Genomic DNA, 20544 nt, shown 5'->3' with positions numbered 1-20544 from the left:
CATTTACAATGCCAATAGCTCAAACTCATGTAAATGTGAATCATATTGCATTGCAAATGCTTGTTTATCGACGTGATGATTGACCAGTAGTCTGCCAGTAAATCCATGGGGCGAGGGAAAGAAGAAGACAGTTGACCTAAGGGTGAGATCCCGGGTCATTGTGTAAAGCGAATAGAACAGCAGATCATTGTTGAATATACCTTTGAAGCAATTCTATTTTTTCTGTGCTAAATATCTCAGGGTGCAGCACATGTCGAAGAGCACAAGAACCTAATGGAACATAAGTCCCGAAAGCTGCTAGAATGGCTGCATGAGTTAAAGGTTGGCTGCTGGCATCGCAGTAATCTGCAAGTAACGAGTTGTAAGGCCTACTCAGCCGTCTATCCTTTTGAGGTAGGTTAACCATTCCCTTACACATTGTGAGCACGTTGTTTACATCTTTAAAGAAAATGCAATAATAGGGTATTCAGCATTATATACTACAAGATATCATAAAAGGACAATGAAAGATATTTGACTTTACGTTATGTATGACGTTTAACATTATTTTACTCCTTATTAAAGTTAGAGAATGCTATTAACCACCGTGACTTTCAGAAAATGCGAAATTACTCCCACATCGATGAAGACGACGAGGTATTACAGGATTTGGTGAAACAGATAACGATGAGTGGTGTAGTACATACACTTTGGCAGCAGGTGGCAGAAAAGATCAAGAAATAGTACAGTTTGTCCTCGGTCTTTCAGTGAAGCCATTATTAACATCACAATCATAAACAAGCGGGGATGCCAAATTGTTCCTTTGTTCATTCAGGTGCAGGATTTGATGGTGGGCGTGCAGCACATTTTGCAGCAGGCCCGTAGCCAGAAGCGTCATTTTGGCGACCTCATCCTCTCATTAACAACAACTATATACAAGGGACTGGGATTAGAAGCAGGGCTGTACTGTCTCAGAATCATTTTTTAAAGTAAACGGTGTAACAGTGCTACATTTTAAAGAAAGCAAGGCATTTATTGTATATTTACATTATTATTATTTTCTTACAAAATAAATATTTTGGATATTAGTAACAGATGGTGCAAATAAAAGAAGTTTGAACAAAGAAAAATGACCACAGCTGTATACCAAGTTCCTAGCGCAGTGGTGATTTTTTCCCCCTTGGATTTTAGGTCTGGTGTAAGGCAAAACCTTTTGATTTTACTAACATTATCATATAAGCCACTCTGCTTCATGCATTGGTCTGTTATTGTGCCATATACATTTTTCTTCCACCTGCAGCATGTGGTAATGGGTTAACCCACTTCAGGCATTAGCTAACTTCACTGTGAGTGACGATATTCTGCCCTTTCACAAGTCGCACATCCACAAACAAAGTAGTTCCCTTTTTTTGCAAGATCATGACAAAACAAACATTGACAAAGCCATAAGACTGACACAACTATTGACTTTCTGAATGCTTGTTTAGGAACGTTGTGGCAGATGGAACATTTTAAAGGAGGAATAACTGGTAAAAATCTGAGGACATTTGAAGACAACTTACATGGTGTGAAGTGATCGCTCCAAGGATTTGGGAGGAAATTGTACAAAGAATGTTGGGGCATATCATCAAGGGGCCGCGATAAAATTATCGCCGCTTTAGCGTCTGTTTTCAGGCGAAAAGCGGCGATAATTTTATCGCACCATCAGCAAGGACAAGCTAGCGCGTGATTCCATGCCTCAGCGCCCGTTTTCTTAACGCCCAGTGTAGCAACGCTAATGATATGCAAAGTGGGCGTACCTTTCTAAAATAACGTGGAAAATGTCGCTAACAAAACTTTCCCCTATTATCAATCTGGCTGCTAACCTGCGTAGCGATTATAAAAGTAGCGCTAACCGCGCTTATCGCAGGTTTCATTACGCCTGCTTTGAATCTTACTTTGCCATTATATCCTATGGGAGGTGGATTGTAGGGATAAGTCCACCCTGTCCTATCTACAAGGATTTACCTATCGCTGTGCTTTTATCGCTGGATGTCCAGCGATAATCGCACATTTTGCCACTATCACTGGTTTTTTTATCGCATTGGAGATAAGCGTTGATAACGCGCTATCTCGCCGATATAATCTAGCGATAGGCGGCCATAATTATACTCGCGCTAAGTGCGCTTAGCGATAATTATTGCTGGCTGTTGCTGATATGCCCCGTTGCATTTTAAGCTTCTTAGACAAGAAACATTTTTAAAAATGGCTGTGGAAATTTTTCATCAAGAAGTAGAAGGGTCCTGAAAAATGAAATCCCAAACTACTTTATGTAAAATTTCAGGTAAGTTCTCTTGACTACTTTATTGCTGTGAAATACTGTTTATGGTTCATGAGTGCATAAAGTTTGAATCTCGCTAACCCTGTGTGCTTATGTGATGGCCACAAGAAAAGCGGATTTCTAAAAATTGTGTTGTGTTGAGGCTTTATAGATAGGTTTGAATGGAGCTCCCATAATACGTGAAAGCACATTGTTTCTCTCCCAGAAGGGAGATGGTTGACGTACCGGGAAAAAACCTTTCTAATGCCTTCTAAAAAAGTCCTTAATAAGGAGTGAGGGGAGTGGCCTCGATGCTCGCCAGGAAAACTGCAAGGCAAGGCAGGAAACAATAGCAATCATTAGACCTCCCCCAGCCGCCTCACTGTATATCTTGGTCTTGGCAAATGTCCCGGAGCTGAGAGAGGGACAGAACGAAGCGACAGGACAGCTTATTGCCAAAGCTCTTCATTGGTTGACAACCAATGGACGAAGCTATGTAAGAAGGGTTGGTGGCTTCGATAGACATAGCATCATGGCAAGGAGAGTGGGGTGAGTCGGCCCTTTGCAAAAGAGCTAACAGGGGCTTGTGTAATAGTTAATTTTAATGATCCATACGAGATCAGGAATTAGTTAAGGGCGCTCTCAAGCTCTGCTTCCTCTAGCTCCCGGATCCTTGTGTTTTACAGACCCACTTTCCCATTGTCTTTTGAATCCATGGGAGGCCTTACCGATATGTCCCATCCCTCTCCTTTTGGCAATATAGCTCCTGCCAGAATTGCTAAAAAAGGGACAAGGGTAGAGAATCGTTTCGCCCCCTTGGCAGACCGAGGGGGATATTCTCAAGAACGTATGATAATTATCGCAAAATTAGCTTAACGCAACTTTGCACATCGCTGTCTATCGTGGGAAAATATCACTGTGTTATCGTTATATTCTTAACCCGGCGGCACCATGCGATAGTCTCACGATAACGCGCCAAATGACCGTGTTAAAATTAACGTGCCGCCGAAAAAATGCGAAACACGAAAAAAGTTGCGGTGCCCCAAATCACGATACAAAAATCAGCGATAACCAGCGACAGGCCTGCAATTCCCACACGTCATACCGGAAAATGCACTACAAAAGCAGAACAAAAGAAAAGTTGCGTAGCACCATGGATGCACCCGGACTGGGTGCAGAGGACAACGCGAACCCCAGAAGCCCCACAGACGACCAGCAAGGAACCTCGGGGTCGGGGAAGGCCAAGAAGAGGAAGAGGAAGACTCGGTTCAGTCCGCAGGAAAACAGGATCATCATTACGGAGGTGATAGATCACTTCCAACAACTGTTCGTCACCTCCAAAGTGTCATTGGCAATAAAGACGCAAATATGGCATACCATCGTGGACTATGTGAATGCAGTTACAGCGTTGAGGAGGACAATGGAAGAGGTCAAGAGGCACTGGAATGATGTGAAGGGTAAAACCAAGAAGAAACTCAATGCCAACATGAAAGCAGCAATGCAGATTGAAGGGAGAGGGGTCCAGTGGCACACCAGGAGCTGGACAACATGGAGAAAATTGTGGCCACAGTCATCAGTTGGGATACGGTGCCAGGAGTTGGGGATCCAGACACTGCTCAACATGACCTGACACAACATCAACAGGGTGAGTACCAACCAGGGACTGGGGGGACAAGGGAGATGAGCAAAATGGCACACAGAGCACACTGCACACCCACAATGACTCTGGATCATGTCCCTGATTCCCTTGGCACACCGCAGCACACATACAAACAGCAAGTAGTACCCCGTCCACTATGGGCACAAAGGGGTCCCTTCCCACACAGCACCAATCTCACAACCAACCCATGCACATGTTTTGAAACCAGCAAAGCTGCGTGTCTGTGAGCCACACTGACAATGCAAGTGACACTGCATGACAAATAGCATGGCTGCAGTCCAATTATCATGACATGGTGCACGCCACGGCACTGAGGTGGCTGAGTGTGGAACACATCCGGAAAGGAGCAGGTCACACTCTGACACATCCACGTGCACAAACAACCCCTGACGTCAACAACACATTTGCGGCTAAATCATGCCCAAGAGTCCAAAATACGAACAAACAAGAGCCATAATTATCCAAGTCTGCAACATCTCAGCAATGTAGAAACACAGAGGTCAAAGGCACACAGCCTCAAAGCGATAAGGGGCAGCAAAATCACAGCTGCAGGGGCGACTCTCCCACAATGCAGCACACACACATAGCAATAAAGGCACATCAACACTGACGACAATGTGGTACAAAGTGCAACACTTTCACTACAGAACAGAGGACACAACTGGTTCAGCTTGTGCGTAGAAACTGGCCATTCACATCTGGCATAGCAGTAAACTGTGAGATGAAAATGACCGTGTACAACCTCACATTCGTGATGTAGTGCAAATGTCCACTGTCCCGCATCAAATAGTCAGCTCTTCCCAAACAGACACAATGTACATTGTCATGTAGTCTGTATGTAAACTTGATCAATGCATCAACGTACATGTCAACAGAATGTTAAAATGCATCTCCCCTTCACATTGCAGAGGGACAATCAACACCTCCTGCAGAGCAGACCAGACAGCTCATCAGTGATGAAGAGTACCTCCACACCTTCGACACCGACACTCTACAACAGGTCATGGACATCTTAGGCAGCCCAACTCCAGGAGCAGGGCAGCCCAGCTGTATCAAGGAGACCCCACCCCCTGCACAGACCACACAGCAGGAAGCTCCCACCACCATGACTGGCTCCCAGCACCTCACAGTAGCGCACATCGCATTCCAAGGCCAGGTGTTAGACTGCCAGAAGGAGGTGGCTGAATAGGTGCGGGTGGGGTTCGACCTCATGGCAGCTGAACTAGATCACATACGTGGGTGTCTAATTCTCCCAGGGACCACTTACACTCCCCAACGGACTCCCACACTGCGACAGAGACACACGCATTTGCACATTTCCAGTACTGAACCACGCCCAGAGCCCCGGGATAATCATTCACACACCTACGCTGGACTTGCGTACCTTGCCCAGTCCACTCTTCATACGTATAAAGGGGGGACGACAAAGCTATATGTCCAAGGTCTTACCCACTGCCTGAGGTGACATGGTTGCATCCGCTGTACACAGCACAATGTAATGTGGTAGGGCCCGGGATCATCATGCATACGTAATGAGCACACAAACACACTTTGATAGTTAGTTGAACTGGCTACGGGGCACGTGTGCCCGGACACTTTTTATTACCAGGGTCACCTGACCAGTGACGCCTTTGCTGGATGGGTGTGGGGTGAGTGTGAGCCAGCCCTCAGGGAGTGGTTGGTGCTGGCAACAACTTGAACAGTAATCACTAATAAAGCAGAAACAGTAAAACACCAACATAACACAAACAACTGCAAAGCATCATTTTGGTAGCCGGAGCAAGTACAGAGGTCTCCCAATATTCAATCAGAAGGGTCCGCAAGTTGCAGTGCACTGAGGTAGGGGAACCAGAGCTTAGCGTGCTCATGTGAAGAAATTGTCTAGGATTTGTCCCTTCGGGATATTCCTGCTGCAGCTGCAGTGGGGTGTGTTACACCTGCCTCATCTTCATCATCATCGTTCCAGGTATTCCCATTGCCTGAGGTAACATTGTTGCGTGAGCTGTCCACAGCAAAAAACTCAATCAGAAAGGGTCCATGAGTGGTGGTGCACTGAGTTAGTGGCACCTGAAGAGCTGAGCAGGGTACCAAGCTGATGATGGCATCCAAGACAGGTGTGATGAACTTGGATAGGGCTGGCTGTGAGACTCCACCGACTCTGGCAGTTGTGGGTTGGAAGGTCCCAGAGGCCTACTGGTGCATCACAGCCAGCAGCTTTGTCTGCGGAGGGATGTTGGTTGTCCGCTGTGTTGGTACTGTCAGCCTGTGGGCAATGATGGTCAGGGTGGAGAGGATGGTTGTCCTTTTGAGCCTGTAGTAGGCAATGACATCCTCTGGTGTTGAGTCTGTGAGGCTGGTGCATTTTCTGAGGGTCCACTGTCTTTGTCTGCGCAGCCTCTGTGGTAGTCCGGGGGCGGGGAGGGGCGGCGGGGGATGATGGGCCTGGGTGTGGTGGCGGTAGATGTTGTGGCCCTCTTGGGGCTCCGAGCTGCATGATCAGTAGCTCCATGGCATCTGTTTTTCTTCAGGTGTGGCTGTGGGCTCCCTTTTATGGTGCAGGTTGTCATCCGACTTAACACCAGGTAAGAGCAGGTGTTAAATCCCTGCTGCTAACGCGCCTTATCGCCTGTTTTGGAATCTTATAGCCGATCTGGCTGATCGTTGAGAATATGGCGAAGTGGTGTTATCGTAGCTTTTTGCACAGGAACGCCTACTCTGCATCTCATTAGCGTTAGTTGCCGGTGTCATCCGTGGCAATGTTTTTTGCGGCTGCAAACTGGCAATATCAGCTGTTAGCACCAGCTTGTGAATAGGGAGATAAATCTATCGCCACTTTGACTGCGATAAAGTGCCACTAACTCAACGATAAGTCTTTGAGAATATGCCCCCTAGAGTCTTGCGATTGACTATTCTTTGAAGAGTTAAATTTTACCCTGACCAAATAGGATGAGTCAATAAACCAAAGAGGTTCAATGTTTCCAGAGGTGTCCCTTGGGGCAGGCAATTCAAGTGTGAAAATAGCAACCTGGAATGTCGCGGGCCTTGGTACAAAGCTGGGTAATGTTGAGTGAATGTCCCTTTTGCAGAACCAGGACATAGTATGTCTACAGGAGACTTGGGCAATTAACCCAATATTTGTGGAAGGGTATTGATCGTTCCAAACCAAAGCAATCCCTTCCCTCTCAGGCAGAGCAAGGGGTGGTTTACTGACTTTAATAACAAATACATTGCCCGGTAAGATCAAAAAGTTTGAGAATCCATCCCCCTACTTCCACTTTCCTATGTGAAGGTGAAGGAGACGAGGAGTGGCTTCTGATAAACGTTTATAATAATAGCTTTGGTGGGAATATGGCAGTTGTGGTGGTCTCATCAGAAAAAGAGAATAACAGAATTAGCAGAGCTTTGTAAAAAAAAAAAATTCATATTTTGTGGGTAGGTGATTTTAATGTCCACCCCTGCAAATACTCAACGGAGATTGTTTGTGGTTTACTAGATATGGAGGGCAAATGCATTCAGCATTTTATGCATCATGAATATGGTAACTGCTTAAATAGGATGCTATCTATTAGGAATTTGGAAATAATTTAAACCCAGTGAATACAAGTCTACAATTGCCTTTGACTCTGAATCTCTCAGAGGAAAAATTACCCAAGCTGACACCAAAGTTTTCACCTTGAGCAATAATGCGATCCTTTTCCTATTTATGACAGAGGGGGGTGCAAATACACCAGTAACAGTAAAGGTACTGAAGCCAATTTTGCCCAGAAAAAATGGGTACCAGTTAAAATGGGACAAAATTAATAAGGGGAAAGTAGTTTAGCACATTTTATCCAATAAGCTGGAGACGGTATTAAGGTGCCTGGATCCCGATTTATGCCCCGAATCTTTGCCATCACCTTTTCTTGAGTTACTTGGTGAAATTAAACTTGCCCTGACCCATATTAAATCTCCTAATGAGGCCCCTGTAAACCAATGGTTTGATGAAGCGTGTTCAAAGTCCTTAAGAGATCTGCATAGAGCCCTCAGAGTATCACCTAGAGACCAGGCTCAGATAAAGGCACCACATAAAGTGTATAAGTCAGCTCAGAAATCTAGGGAAAGGGACTTGAGGGAAGCCATCTGAGAAAACGTGGCTGAAGCTGCGATCACTGAGAGTAGAAGGGAATCTGCTCCTTTTCTTAAAAACAACAAAGATGCAATGCTGATTACCCATGTCAGCGAGGATGCTTGAGTGGCTCGCTTTAAACAAATGTTCGGGGCAGCAGATGAATCCCCGGCTGACCCAGCTGTGACAGTAGCAGCTCTAAAAGAGTACCTGGTATTCAATCTAGACGAAGTAAGAAACAGGTTGGCCATGTGCAGCAGTGCTAAGGCCCCAGGTCCAGATGGGGTCCCCATTGATTTCTGTCTAGAGCACCATGATCTGTGGGCCCCATTGCTGACCAACCTCTTTAATGTTATATCCAAGTCTGGCCCCTTAGCCTCCTGGAGAACTAGTATAATTGCCCCAATTTATAAAAAGGGTGATAAAGGGAAACCAGAGAACTATAGACCTATTTCCCTTTTGTATGGCATCTCTACGGTGATGGTCCATCTGCTGTTAGAAAGCTGAAAGAAGGGGCCAGGGAGATAAACATTTTGATCGCAGCACAATATGGCTTCCAAAGGGGAGAGGGACGATGGAACAGTTCCTGAATCTGAGCCTGACTAACGCAAAATACATCACAGCTAAGAGTAGTCCGATCCCTATGGCCTTTATGGATTTAATGGCTGCATTTGATTTTGTAAGCCACCCTAAATAATGGCTACTAATGGAAGCGATGGGCATGGACGTAGTAATAATCAACTTTATTCATCAACTGTACTCTCAAGCCACAGCATGTGTGTGTTATGTCAAAAAAAGGGAAATGCACGGGACCCTTCCAGAGAATGAGGGGCATTAGTCAAGGCTGTGTTCTTGTCCCTTTCTAATTTTCAATCTATACAAATGGGGTTGATGACGCATTCTCAGGTTCTACTCCCGATGTTCCCTCTTTTAATACAGTCATACTCCCAATACTGGCATACGCAGATGACACTGTTTTAATAGCCTTACAACATCTTATTGTGGCCTATGTAGATTTCATGAAAACCTTGGCTCTGAGGGTCAATTAATCCAAATCCTTTGTATTAGTAACGGGGGCATTTCCCTCCAAAAGAATCCCTTACTTTTATATAGGGGCTCGAAGATTGAGTGTGGTGGACACCTTCCCCTATTTAGGGGTATCGTTTGATAAAAAACAGTCCTGGTCAAATATGGTGGCCAACAGGGCTTTAGTAATGGAGAGAAGTATGGCAGCCATTTTCAGTTTTATTAAAAAAGTGGGATCAAAACCAAATGAGCCTATAAAAAAGGTATATACTGCCAAGATCATCTCCCCTGCTACGTATGGGTCAGGGGTGTGGGGAACAGCACCCACAGACTCCCTCCAAAAGCTGGAGGATGGATTTTTAAAGAAGGTTGTGTTCATGCCTGGCTCCTTTTCCAATATTGTCGATTCATCTTTAATGCGTATGAACACTTGATTTCACGTTTTCCATAATACGCTTATCAGCATGATTTATTTAACCTTATACCCATAGACTCTTTCTATGTTTAGCGCTTCGCACTAACGGATGTTTTCCGTCATCACTTTCCACCAATTTAAGTCACCACCAGTCCGATGTAAGCACGCCAGTCACGTAATCTGACGTGGTTCCGCCGGACGCAGCTTGAATTTACTAACCGGGTAAGCTTGTACGGCATCCTTGTTTAACCTATGTTATCAGCTGCTCTAAAGCCGCTTAGTAGCGCGTTCACTTTTTCACTGCAAGTTTCATTTCATTTTATGAGCGAACACCCGTTTTAACAACGGTACCGCTGGCACCACAACCGATGCTCTACGCGTTCACTATTCGTTTCAGTAACAATCATTGCACTTCTAATGCGAACATCAACTATAGTCTGATTATACTGAAACTAAAAGCACTTGATAGGTCACTAATACGCACCGATATTTTAGACAGTTGTTCGAGTGCACTTTTTTGTGGGTTAAACCGTGTGAATTGCAAGAACTCGCCTGCTTATTTAAGAATTGCGTCAACGTTTATTTTCTAATACACTGCTATAACGCACAATATTGCTTTTACTTGGATATTACCCCGCACCAACCTCTCAATTTACGGCACGATCTGAATGCTTCTACTCTTGCGTTTTGATTCATGATGTTAAGATCATTTGGACTATAGATTGAATTGCCTTTTTGTTCTTTGTATCTACAGCTATGATAAGAAATTCCCCTGATGAAGGGTCTTAATGGGACCCGAAATGCATTGGGTTTACTGTTGAAGTACATATAAGTTGGACGTTTCTTTCCCAGCTTGATAAGGAAGTAATTTTGCATGAAGCTTTGAATGCAATCATCGTCGAGAATAAATCGATTCGAAAATCAATGATTATTGGTACATATGTTTTTTTAACAAAACTGAATTAACTTTGATGATGGCTACTCGATAGCCCATGGAAGGGTGCTCACGCCAGCAAAAGGAATCCTTCCTTTTTGCACTATAGTCTGGATGTTTACCGAAAGACGCCATTGGACAGGCGCCTTGGCGTTAGTAGCACATCCTATAATCTATCTGGAATTTGGATTAATTATCTAAAATATTAGTGTGCATGTTGGCATCAGTTCTGTACTCCTTTTCCAATTACATCTGCCATGTAGAACTTGGTTTACCATAAGTGACTGACACTATTTAGCTTGCACCTATCCTCTAATGACATTGAAATTGGCGAAGGAACACTGTTAACGTAACTTAATCAATAACAAAAAATTGTTTATTATTGAATAACGCACATAAGATCACATGGCTACAGTATGTAAAGAACACATTGACATCATTAAGTGTAGCTGAGTTATTCATTAACCCCAGTGCGTGCCAGAAACTTTCTAAAATCCAAGTAAACACTATGGGCCCTATTAGAATGGCGGGCGGACACCCTAGCGGTGCTGGGACCGGCCGCCAGTGGTGCGGCGGTCCCGCGCCAGCAATTAGGATGCCACCGCCACGGTGGCAGTGGCATCCTCTATTCCCAGCATTGTGGTGGGCGGTGCTCACAGCACCACCCGCCACAATGCTGGGAATGCACGTCGTGCATTGGCATGCACAAGGTGACAGGCACCGCGCGGTGCCTGCAACTTTGTCTGTGCCAATGCAGGGGGTACCCTAGGTACCCCATGTGCCCCCCAAACCCCCCCCAACATCCTGGGGTCCAGCAACGGGCCCCCATTTGCTAAATCCGCATGCCTTTCCGTGGCGGTAACGCCGCCACGGAAAGGCTGTTCCCCGCATGCATTGTAATATGGATGGCAGTGTCTAACAGACACTGCCACCATATTCAAACCTTTTCCGCCCGGTCGACTCATCGACCGGGCGGAAAAGTGGCTGACGGTCTTCCCGTCTGCTGCGGTACCCCCTGCCAACATAATCAGGCGGGGGTAAATTGCATGCGGGCGGGGAATAATGGTGAGCGGATCGCCACCGCCATATGGGCGGTGGCGATGCGCCCGCCATTATAATAGACCCCTATATTTCTATCGAAGGTAGATTATGAGAGAAGGGAAAAAACTATGCAAAAGCTTCTGTAAATTTATATCAAATTCCCCCCCCCCCCCCCCCCCCCGGATTATTCTTATTTAGAGAGGGTCGGAAATCTACAACACAGATTTATCTTTATAAGGCTTTGTCTGAATTTAATTCCACTGATGTTGGGCTTTCCATCAATGAGATATTGCTTTAGCGATTTAACAGTTTGCCCATGTAAAGGTAGCTCTGAGCAGTCGGACCTTCACTTATTTTTCTTTTGTGGCTTCTACTAAAAACAAAGATCAATGTATATTTTACCTCTATTGCAACAATATAATTTTAGTCAATGTTGTCCCACTCAATTTTTCCTCAAAAAACGTAAAGACCCATTTATATGTTTCACTTTAGCTACAGTCCTTTGGTCCTGTACGAAATGGAGGAAATCATGTTCAGTTGAGAACCCATAGACTATTTAAGAGGTAAACTCAATTATATTACCTGTCACGTAGCACCTTATAAACCCAGAAACTCGGAACTTGTGGAAACACAAAGAAAGGATGAAAAACGGCATATGTACGTATTGATTATATCATGAATTAGCAAGTGGGTAACTGGATAGCTTGGCGGACCCTGTGTGAGGTTTTTAACATTCATGTCACCTATTCGTAGTATTAACTAACTTTTTTCCTCTACATTGCTATGTTTGACGTGTCTGCAATTTGGTTACCACAATGCTATTTTAACTCTGCAATTTGTACTGATTCTCATGAATTGTTACTTTTGTCTTGTATTGCACTTTTACAATCTATGTTTTAACTTGATCAAATAAAGTTATTTGACTGATTGATTGAAGACCCTAACAATTGAGATATTGAAAAAAGAGATTTGTGAAGAACATTTTCTGTAGGTAAAAATAGCTGCCAAAAGGACTTTAATAGAAAAAAATTGTAAACCAGGTTTGGCCAAATAAATCAAGTACAGTAGTAAAGCTTCCTCTTGTCATGTAGATGGATCAACATTCTTGTCAGAACACCAGATAAAAAATCTCTTCCATAAGAGGCTTATGTGGATGGACGTTTAGCCTTGTTCTGAATCTCCATATATTCTTGTGGAAGGCTCAAGTGTCCAAATTGTACGAGTTTAGAAGCCAGGCTACCAAACTCAAAGATGGAAGGTTGGGATGAACAATTTAGCCTTCAAATGTAATGAGAAGGTCCGGTCAGCATGGTGGCTTAGTGGTCGTTCCGACATGTACATCTGATCTGTGAACCAACACTGTCAGGGCCACTCCGGAGCTATCAAAATCATTCTAGCTCTCAGGTAAGGCAACTTGATGATCCCTGCTGGAATCAGGGATATCGATGGAAAGGCACAGAGAACTGTGGGCATTTCTAGGCTATCCTGTTTTCGGTTTAAACCTATAATAACTGATAAAACCCCGCAGAAATGGAAATAACACTCACCAGTGTAAACATTTTACCACTGAAAAAACACCTGCACAAAAACAAACTAAATGGCATTAAAAAAAAGTAAAGAAGAGTGAAAGAATCATTTTTATTCCTTCCTGAAGGGGCCACTACAATGTAACTTTGTTACACAAGGTAGCAGCAAGAAAGAGTGGGCTAATATTATTCTGCTTAAGGTTTGTTTTTTAGGGATGTCACTAAAATACTGTTTCCTCTGCCTTTTGCTTTTTTCAGTGTTGCGGTCTTTGGTCTAAAGATGCAATGCTTAGGAGCATGTTTTAGGTTTTATTTAGTTATTTTATAAACTGTAGAGAATCAGGAAATATCAAAATCATATTTGATATTTTGGCTATGTTTGATTCTTTCACTGATAGGTAAAATAGCTGGTATCATAAGAATCTTTCCCAACATGTACTATCATATTTACCCACAGACAGAGAATGAGTGAAATGCTTTCATACATCAGCCAAGTTTACTAGTGAGTCAGTATTGATAGTAGGTGAATTGTTAAACACCCTAAGCTTTAAACATTCAATGCAAGGTGTAGTGACAGATAAATGTGAAAAGAGTGCTGTCGCCAAGCATCTAGGATAGTGGTGAAAACTTGACATCAGACTTTTGTAGAACATGGAACGCAGTAGCCCTTTGTAATGCTGTTGCAAAACGTTCTTACCAAGTTCAACAAAGATTGGAGAGCTATTGCTTGTAATTCCAGTGATTCAGCTACGTACATGAAAAAGTTGTGTGATGACCTGTCAAAATTGATTCCTGAGCTAAAGTGTTTTCCTGTACCAGATCCCTGCCACTTGCTAGATGGTATACCGAAAGCCTCTTTACAATCTTCAGAGTTAATGAAGAATTCTATTGACTTTGTAGTCCATTCTGATGCATTGTTTTGTTGTGCGTGGGAACTAAAATTCAAACATTTCTCATTTTGTGCTTTGTGTGGTATCAAAGAAAGAGAGAAAAGAAAGAGTCCTTTGGACAAAGCTTCGTTGTCTACATGCTTGACAGACTGCTACACTTAAAACCTACCCGAAACCTCACTCTTGTCACTCACTCACTCGTACTAGAGACGATTGGACCATATATAATCAACAAATGGGTAAAAAAACAATAAAATTATCTAAAAACTGAAATATACAAAAATAGATTTATTTACAAAATCTCAAATAAAAAGAAACAGTACAATCATTGACATATGTCTGGCAATAATCACATAAACAATTCATAATTACAGTAGACTGGCAAAAGACATAAACAATAAATACTGAAAGAAAGTGAGTATAAAACAGACAAACAACATATGTCTTTTAAAATTTACATATCCATGGTATAACAATACATATGGCGTGGAACTTGGTGTTTTTATAATTTTCTACTCGTTCTACCGCCCGTGTTCACGGATTATGTGGTTAAAAAGGCGTTGACTCGTTTCGATGGGTGTAAAATATTTCCATCTTTATCAAGACAAAATGATGGACTCTCTTGAATTGATTAAAAGGCTTTTAAACAAAACCAATAGAAACCTCTATGTTTAGATTCCAGGTCGGGAAAAAATTCCACACATTTCCAACAAGGGGCCTCTATATCAATTGTTGATGGCCACGGTTTATTTCTTATGTAGTTTTTAGAAGTAATAGCCTCTCGTATGATTCATGGGGCCCATATATATATTATGATAGTTCCGTTCAAAATTACAACTATTTATTCTTAAAAGAAGACAACCCTGGCTCAAGTGCAATCTGCAAATTATTAAAAAAGCCTTGAAATGGTTGCTCAAAAAGGCTATTCCAGTATTTTTAGCATTAAGGTGCTCCCTTGTAAATTGAGATCACTTTTAGTAGATGCACGCACCCGCGTGTGTTCAGTCGGGAAAGAATCATCCCAACTGTGTCATTTGCTGATGGTTCTCAATCCTAGAGGCTGTGAATGCTATAATATCCATGTGGCGAGCATTTACAGCATTTTGGCTTAGCGATGATGCGAAAGGCAAGAAATGTAAGGCTCTTCGGTAGCATATTGATAGTGATGTGAAAAAAGAACATTCTACTGATTCTTAGAATTTTTACAGGGAAACATGACTGCTGTAGTGGACATAATAAAAAAGCTAGAGTCTGAAAACACCCTTGTCCACCAAGTGTTCAGCATAATAGGTGTAGATGTGAAACTTCTCCTTGAGAGCAGTCGCGGCCGGCTGGGGTGTCGGTCAAGGAGGGTTTCGCGCTGGGTGGGGGGAGTAATTAAAAAAAAAACTTACCTTTGCCTCCGGTCCCACGTCAGGTCTCCTCTCTCTGCGCCGCTGCCTTACAGGAAGCAGGCAGCCTTCCTCTCCTCCCCTAAGCCAATCTCAACGCTGCAATGGCAGCGCTGTGACTGGTTTGGACGCCAACCCTACTGGTGTTTATGGGGAGCCCATTTTCTCTATGTAGGCTGCATGCAGTCAACATAGAGAAAATGCAGAGTACGTATGACTGGTTTGGTCGGCCCTGGGGCCACCCAAAACAGTCAGCTCACTCAGAGTGGGCAAGCCACTCTTCCCCTGGACTCCTGCAGGACCGCCCACCTGCCCACCCCCAACCAGGCATACACTTCTGCTTTCTCACAGTGCGAGAAGCAGAAACATAAAATGGTATTTAAAATACCATTTTATGTTTCTGCTTCTCGCACTGCGAGAAAGCAGTGGGGCGATGCTCCTCCACCCATGTGGAGGAGCCGCCCCTACTCGAGAGTAGGCTGGGCGACACTTTTAGTGACTTTAGCACTGCAACATGTGCCATGTTAGAATGCTTGCCAGTTGGTAAGCAAAGAAATGTTGAGGAGCAATTCGGGAAATTCTATTTTACAAGGCACGAGAAATGGCTTGCAACGATGCATAGAAATGGCCCTTCACCAACCATGGCATTTGAAATCAATGAAGCCTCACTGTGGTACTCTGCACAAGTTCTAGATCCCTTCTGTAAAGAGGAATTTCCTCTGGACTTTGATAAATACTGCTTCATTTTTGACCGCTTCAATAGGCATATGCGCCTAGTTCAACGCATATTTTGCAGAACCTGTCCCAGAGAATCGCAATCTTCAGGTGCACCAGTATTGGCATGGTAAGCTATATCAGTGGCGAGAGTTGGCAAATTGTATACTGGTTGTTTTGGCATTGCCCATCTCAAGTGCCCATGTTGAGAGGGCCTTTTCACAGATAAAAGTTTACATGGGACAGAAAGAGCGAGCGTGCATGACCAAAGCCTCACTGAAGAAGTATTGTATGGTGTACTACAATAAGTTTGATTTGTAAAAATGTATTTGGGCCTCATATACACTGTACGTACACTGTCTATATACCATGTACTATCAGTGCAGAAAGCAAGCCATAATAAAAGAAAATGTTCCATAAACACCAGAAAAACACTGTTTCTGTTATTTTTAAAGGTGTGAACATGTGTAACCACTGATAACCAGTGTTTTTTAAGGTATTGATATCACTGAAAACCCCCACCAGAATTTACTAAAAATAGAAACTGAAAACAGGAAAGTCTAGGCATTTCCAATTGTCAAGATTGGTACAACTTTGAGGCGAAGTCTGGGCATTTTGTGTTCTTTGCTATAGCGAATATATCTAAGTGAGGAAAACCCAAGGTGCAGAAGGCGTCGAGTCATTGAGTACCCATTCGTGAATTATTTCAATAGATCTGCTGATGAACTCCACTGGAGTGTTCTGGATGTCTGGGGATTGGCTGCAGTGATCCATTGGTTTCAGGCCAGCAACCACTTCCATATGGTTTGGGATCCCAGTGATAAGTGTAACATCGTTGCATGCTCCATGGCACACACTAGCATCTCAGCATTCCCTCATGTGGCCATGCAACCCTGTGTATTTTCAGAGTTAGTTCTAATTCCATTCTGGAACTGTGTGGCTGGAAGCCTAGGTGGTTCAGTTGCACAGGACTATCCTAGGGTCCAGTTGCGTTGCTGCTCAAATAAATCACTTTGGAAGCCTACTTGTGGAGAGTCTAAATTTAAAAATAAGGCTCTAGGACTTTCTTCCTCCTTGTTTGTTTAGATTGTACATCATTGTCGTGTTGCCCATCTGAAAAAAGAGTAAGTCCGTCTTGAAAGAGGGTTGGAAAGATTTCAGAGCCAAGTGAACAGCTCTCAGTTCCAGTAAGTTGATGTGGTATGGCATTTCTTTAGTGGACGACATTCCCTGTATGTGAAGGTGATCCATGTACACACCCCTACCTGAAAGTGAGGCATCAGTCACTATTGTCTGTGATGGCACCTCTGGATGAAAAGGCATTCCGAAGAGTAGATTTTTCAATTGATACCATAATTTGAGAGAATGCTTTGCTTTGAGGGAAAGGGTGATCTTGTCTTCCAATTGCAGGAATATTGTCTCCACTAATCTTCTAGACACTTTTGTAGTGGTCTCATGTGAAGTGACTATTCTGTGTTAGAAAGATGCAGGAAGCCTTCAAGCCCACTAGAGATGAGCCTTGCCGTATCTTTTGTTAGAGGCTAACATTTCAAACGTATGGATAACAGTCTCTACTCCAAAGGATACACTTTTGCTTTTATGGTATTAATATTTGTTCCTGGATAATGAAGAGACTGCACTGGTGATGAGGTTGATTTTTCGTGATTGACTTGTAGACCTAAGAGGTTAAGACTAAAGACACTTATTTGATAATGTTGACAATCTTGTTGGTGCTTTGAAGCCTTAATGAGTCATCCAGATACAGGTAGATAAAGACCTAGAGTTTCCTTAACTGTGCGACCGCAGCCATGCCCTTTGTCAAAGTTTATGGGGCTGATTTGAGGTCGAAAGGAAGTACTCTGCATTGGTAGAGGTTGTTTCCGGCCACGAATCTCAGAAATTTGTGGCGCTTTCTGGCTATTGGAATATGAAAGAACGCATCCTGAAGACCTATGAAACATAGCAAGCCTCCTTGCTGGATTTGAGAATAAATTTGGTGTAATGCTGCCATTCTGAATTCCTCCCTCTGTATCCATTGTTTTGCACTTTCAGATCTAGGATGGCTCTGAATTTATACTTTGGAGCTTTCTTTTTCACCAAAAAGTAACAGGAATACATTCTGTTTCCTCTTTGGGGAAGAGGTACAGGCTCCACCACTTGCTTTTACAGCAGAATATTGACCTTTTTTGTAGCATCTCCATATGTTGAGTGGATGTTTCTGACGGAATAGCTGGTAGAGGATTAATGAATCTAAGACAGTAACCATTCTGTACAATATTCAGTATGCATGCCTCTTTTGTGATGGAAGTCCACTCTTCCAAGTATTTGGAAAAACGTATCTCTAACGGAGTGGGTAGTGGAAGAAGGGAAAGCAGAGGCTCATTGTTTGGGCCTGCAGCGGGTTTTCCTGCCTGAGCCATTTGTTGGATAACTTTTTCTTTTGGTTCTCACATTTGCTTTTGTTGGAAAGTCCTTTTTTGTTGCTCTTGGTGTCCTCTGAGGAGGTTGCGCACTCTGAGGATAATAGTGTTGTTCATATGGCTTGTAAGAATGATTTTTCTGCTCCTCACATTTCTCTAGTTCAACAGCTTTTAGAGTCTCTGTCCAATTTTAATCCGACTCATCTCATCATAGGTATGACTTCCAAATAAAGTCGTACCAGAGAAAGGTATGCTGATTAGCCTCTTTTGAGACTCCTATTTGAGAGCTGTCAATCGAAACTAAGAATGTCTTCTTAAGGCTAATCAGTGTCAATATTCATGTGCTGCTAATAAAGAAGACTAAGCAGCAGCCCTGATAACTTGGTTACACACCATCATGCTCTCATTCATAACTTCTATAAAATCCCCTCTGTGATCTCTTGGAAGATCATCCACAAATTGCTAGCGAGAGTCCCATACAGATTGGTCGTATCTGCCAAGTAGGGCAGTCGCACTTTCAGATTTCATGTTTGTAGCTGTAATACCTCACAGTGCCCCACAGAGTCACGTTTTCTACTCTACTTGTCTGGTGGAACTGTGGATGAAGGATTAGTACAGTGGACTTTCTTTACAGCCAAGACCAACACAGAATCAGGAGAAGGGTCTGAACGCCGAAACAGCCAACCCACGTTACGTCACCACCATGACTTTCTCAAGGCTTAGAACTGTTCAAACTGATAGTCGGCAGAGGCGGGCGGTGATGTTTTCATTTGACGACTTTCGGTGCGTAAATGGGGACCTATCATAGTACTTTAGCTGCCGGGCTGACTATCGGTTACACTATTAGGAATAATTGCTCATTGACAAAGCCAAAGACTAGGAATCCCTTGGGGATACACTTATCTTATTATCAGTGGTAACGGAGACCGCAAATGAAAGAGACATAGCTACAATTACACTTTGATTGCTGATCTCAGAAAATCATTTGGATTACATTCTCCGAGCCGTCTAACTTCTCCGTACAAATTTAGACAGTTCTAAGCCTTGAGAAAGTCACAGTGGTGACGAAACGCGCGTTGGCTGTTTCGGGTTCTATGTAACAAGGACTGGATCACTATTTACATCATGGAAAAGACTTTATGATTGTATTAACAAGATTGTTTTGTTCCAGCACTTGCATCTTTATTACTATCTGTTACTATTTAAAATAAACTAATGATGGAATAGTTGATTGTACTTTCCATGTTTCCTGTGTCACGAGGAATATCTCCTCATCCTTTTCTCTTTGGGTCAGCTTGACAGATTACTTTCTTTAATGAAACCTACAATATTGTGAGTGCCAGGGTGTCTGTGCAAATGAAATGACTACTGACGATGATGGTGAACATGCTCCTGAATATTCTGAAGATGTTGAGAGTCTTCTCATCTTAATTTTTCTGTTAGAATCAGAAGATTCAGAGATGTAAAATGCAGATTCGTGTGTCTCGATGTTGGATGGCCTCTCGACGTTAAATGTCTCCTGTGTTTTACACATCGACCCAGTCCTCGATGGTGAGTATATTGCCACTGTATCGCGCATCAACTTCGTAGTGTTCAAGATCGAATGGGAATGTCATCTTTTTTCTGGTTAACTTCTCTTCTTGTGTAGTCCTCCGAGTGTGGAGCAGAGCCCTGGTAGAGGACTGACCCTCCTCTCGCTCATGTGACTTCCCACCTTCAGATACGCCCTTTACTGAATTCACAGTTCCTGTCTTCCATGAAGACAAATCTTCTTCCTTTGCTTCAGGGTGAGTCTACGTACTGGATAGACTATGATTTAGCTTTTCAGTTCTTTTTCTCTGTGAACTGTAATAATTTATCTCTACCATGCCTATCTGATTGAAGTGTTAAACTTCATCCTCAAAGTTGGGGAAAGCTAGTGAACTGTATAAATTGTACAGTGTGAAAAGTTTGCAGAGTTGTAGGATTTCAGCCAGACAAGATTGACATGCAAAAAGGTTTTGAAAGTTTGTGAAAGAATTTTCTCACAAAACCATTTTTGCAGGATATTTCTCTCACCAAAATTGTTTCTTTGACGAATTTGATCCTGCATATCTACCATTAGCAGAGGGTTTATCTCACCACTTGTCTTTTCTTCATTTTTC

General features: G+C 43.1%; 1 long non-coding RNA gene across 1 annotated transcript in view; it reads left to right on the top strand.

The window, feature by feature from the left end:
* The window catches only part of LOC146866429 (uncharacterized), a 288212-nt gene extending 268031 nt beyond the window's left edge, over positions 1-20181 (top strand). Inside the window, exons 4-6 of the long non-coding RNA XR_014976803.1 lie at positions 241-393; positions 19844-19951; positions 20049-20181. This is a non-coding gene — a long non-coding RNA (uncharacterized LOC146866429). The remainder of the gene's footprint in view (positions 1-240; positions 394-19843; positions 19952-20048) is intronic.
* The last annotated feature ends 363 nt before the right edge of the window (positions 20182-20544 follow it).

This window comes from Triturus cristatus, chromosome 2_1, assembly GCF_964204655.1.
Source record: "Triturus cristatus chromosome 2_1, aTriCri1.1, whole genome shotgun sequence".
In the NCBI taxonomy this organism is placed as follows: Eukaryota; Metazoa; Chordata; class Amphibia; order Caudata; family Salamandridae; genus Triturus; species Triturus cristatus.
This window is presented reverse-complemented; position numbering and strand designations above follow the sequence as displayed.